The sequence below is a fragment of the Lotus japonicus genome, chromosome 1, assembly GCF_012489685.1.
Source record: "Lotus japonicus ecotype B-129 chromosome 1, LjGifu_v1.2".
Taxonomy (NCBI): domain Eukaryota; kingdom Viridiplantae; phylum Streptophyta; class Magnoliopsida; order Fabales; family Fabaceae; genus Lotus; species Lotus japonicus.
Window position 1 is genome coordinate 107123811 of NC_080041.1, and position 3719 is coordinate 107127529.

The 3719-nt window shown below is 34.6% G+C and overlaps 1 long non-coding RNA gene across 1 annotated transcript; it reads left to right on the forward strand.

The window, feature by feature from the left end:
* The first annotated feature begins 1225 nt into the window (after window positions 1-1225).
* Window positions 1226-3271, forward strand: LOC130732388 (uncharacterized). The gene is made up of 3 exons (XR_009017025.1): window positions 1226-1776; window positions 1946-2015; window positions 3049-3271. It is a non-coding gene; the product is annotated as an uncharacterized LOC130732388 (long non-coding RNA).
* Window positions 3272-3719: the final 448 nt, after the last annotated feature.

Consider the following 3719-nt stretch of genomic DNA (forward strand, 5'->3'; position numbering starts at 1 on the left):
TATCATTGCTTACAAAAACTGATTTTACTTTTGAAAAAATAATTGATTTTATTTTAATTAAGTTGATTCATGTTTGACTACTCTAATTAAAATCACTTTTTTATCTCCTCTCATCTATCATCATAGGTTTTCATGATAAGCTAAAGTAACTGTTTCAAATAATATATTTTCAGCTTCAGCAAAAACAAACTCAAAATGTGATATTTGATTAAAAATTGATTTTTTGATTTTAAAAGTGATTTTTTGATTAAAAAGTGATTTTTCCAAAATAAGTTGAATCAAACGCACTCTAATTGACTCGTTTATCATTGCTTACAAAAAGTGATTTTACTTTTGAAAAATATAATTGATTTTATTTTAAGTGATTTTTTTGAAAAAGTAGATTTTCATTTAACTTTGTCTACAAATATAATAAGTGCTTTCAATTTTATAAATGATTTTAAACTGTTTAGAAACATAAAATTTCAAATATAAATTAGGGGTATTTTTGAACTTGCAAAAGTTTTAAGAGAGTGTTCCGTTTCATTCCCTTCCGTTCCACCCTTTTCCAGGGAACCCAAGTGTCCTGTTTTGTTCCCTTCTCACCTGTCTACCAAACGCTACCGTAATGATATATATGATATTGTAAGATGAATCTCTAGAAGAGGCAGATAAAATCTCAAACAAATGTTTATGGTTATGTGGTGGAAACTCACTTGAGGAGGAGAATGTTCAAGATTCAAGTGTGATTTAGAGACTCTCATTTTGATCGAGTTCTCATATTTCGCCAACCAGTGGTATTAAAGTATATCATAGCGAAGTTCTTCAAATGGAAGAAGTGATTATGATTGGCATATGACCGGTTAGACCATCCCGAGTCTTATGATGCGAAAGTCTATTTCTCAGATGTTGTTCTCAAAGCAAAAAATTAAAATTGTGGCAAAAAATAAGGGGAATTCTCTATGATTCTTGAATATATTTGATGTGATACATGTGCACATATTCAGTGTTTATCGATGCATCGACTTGGATAGAGTGAAATTTCCAACCTTGATCAAGTTGGTATGTGACAAGATTTTGAATGTCGAGTTGCACATGTTCATGTATGAAATGATCTGGCAAAGATATTTAGTTAAATGCTTCTTATATATAGCTAGACAATCATTAAGAGAACAAATGTCCTTATTTTGTGGACATGTGATGTTGCTAGTAGAAACATCTATATGCATCAAGCCAATGAGCCATTATAATTCTCTACATTGCAATTGGTTCATTGTTAGGAACCTAATATCTCTCATTTAAGAACTTTTTATGCTATGTGTTCTTCGTTGTCCAGTAGACAACACTTAGATGAGATTAAAAGTGAAACGACTCGTTTCATTATATATTAATTCCTATAATCTTTATTGTTATAAAAATATGATTAGGAGAAAGGATATAAAAAAAAAACTAAAAAAAAAAATTATTACTCCTTACTCAAAATCCACGTAACAGTACCCCACCCCCCATTACTAATCCTAAATCCTAACATTTGCAAATTGTCTCTCTCACTCTATGTCTCGTATTTCTTTTCCCTTTGCCTCTAGGATAACAACAACCTTCGCTTCTCTTCTTCACTTTCTTGGTCTTCTTTTGCTAAACTGCACAAAATCTCACCGTGCAAAATACACACCCATGAAGGAGAATTTCAATATTCATGTGGAAGGGATTTGGAGATAAATATTTTGGGAGTTAGGGTTTGTGCTCCGAAGGAGAAGAGTACCCGCTCTTTCAGAACTGGTTATTTGGTTTACTGAGGTATACCTACAGCCCATAAATTTAGAGAATGATATTGTAATGTGTATTATTCTTGAGTAGAATTATTTTAGGGCTTTGGGTACATAATTGGGGATTTCTTAATTGCTCACGGGTAGTATGACATAAGGTAATTAATGCTGAAGGTTTGAAGTTAAATTTTGGTGTTCAGATTTATCGGCTAGTGGTTCGATCGGTTGGCGTGGAGATTTTGAGAGCGGTTCAGTTGACTCGCCGTAGTTGTGAGTGGTTTTCAACTGCTATGACATATTTTTAACAGTCTTATAACTGATTTAATTACTTTATCATATTGCCTATTTATCTAAATTGGGGAAACATGTTTTTATATGTTTGACTGTCATTCTTGAACTCTGAAAGCTGATTTTATGAAGTGATTTTGAGCATGATTTATGAATTGATATGTGAAGAGAAAGACATTGGTTTAATTTTGAAATTATGCAAATTTGAGATTGTGAACTTGAAAAGCTTTGATGAGCGTTGAAAAGTTGATGTTGAGAATATTATTTTGAAAAGCTGTGATTAGCATTAGAAAGCTGATTTTGATACTGTTGATGAGACTTGATATGGTTTGAGAAACTGTTTTTGGGGATCCTTGATAGAACCTCGTAGTCGTTAACGGAGGTAACAGCCTAGGTGCACTTAGCTAGTTTGATTCCGGGAGGAGAGGGCTATCCGTTAGATGGAGCCGCCAGTGCACGGAAAGGGCTATCAACGAGATGTAGCTGCCCCCGATGAGATTGATGAGACATGACATGATTTCGGGTGGAGAGGGCTATCCGTTAGATGAAGCCGCCTCTTGGGTAAGATAATCCTTAAGAGGAAAGGGCTATCAACGAGATGTAGCTTCCCCCGATGACACGATGTGACTTGAGAAAGGAAAGGGCTATCCGCTAGATGGAGCCGCCCTTATCGGAGAGGCCATCCCTTAGGAGAAGAGGGCTATCAGCGAGATGGAGCCGCCTCATGGTTCTACATGTGTGACCCTATTAATTTTATTTCTGATTTTGAAATGCTTTCATATGATTGACATGATTTTTATTCAGTTTTGTTGAAACAGTTGTTTATAAACTTGGCAGTTTGATCATCTCTTATTTGAAATGACTCTTATTAATTTTATTAATATTATGTGTATTATCCACTCTGATCTTATAGTGAAAAACTCGTGCCTATTCTGTTTCCCCTTCCTGTTCATGGTGGTTGTTGACTGCTCACTAAGTCTTTGTGACTTACCCCATTCCTTATTTCCCTCCACAGATTCTCAGGCAACTGAGTAGCAGACTGTTGTCAGTTTCAGATCATTCAGCTTATTTCCTTTGGCAGGTTGTCATATTGGTGTCTTTTATGCAATCTTGGTCATCTGCAGCTATAGGGAGTCCTAGGTGGATTTAAATTTGGGATTGTTATTTGTTATTTTTTTTTCAAGAGTTGGCACTTGAGTGCTCGAGTTGATTTTATATTTTACTTGAAATACTAGCTACGGAAGAACTTATTGGCAAATGTTATTTGTAGCTATTGGAACTACAAAAGAGATTTTGCTGAAATCTTATATATTATGTGTACAAGTTTATTTTGAATAAATTGTTTGAAAAATGATTCTATGAGGATGAGGCTTGCCAGACTAGGGTGGTAGTCTGTGCGCCGGTCGCGGCTTAGGATTTTGGGTCGTGACAAAAAGAAAGCTGAAATTATGCTATGAATTTGAGCTATTGCCAGATGATAATACATATCTTACATATCGTTATTTCTCGGCATTAGGGGGAGAGAAAAACTAAGCAGCTCTAAAAATTGTGTAGAATGCATATATATACTCGCACACAATAATGTAAATCTTCAAAAGAATGCATTCACTGACCAAAAAGGGATTTCTAAATTCATTTATGCTGCAAATGTCCTTCTCTATTAAAATTTAACTAGGCTAAGGCATG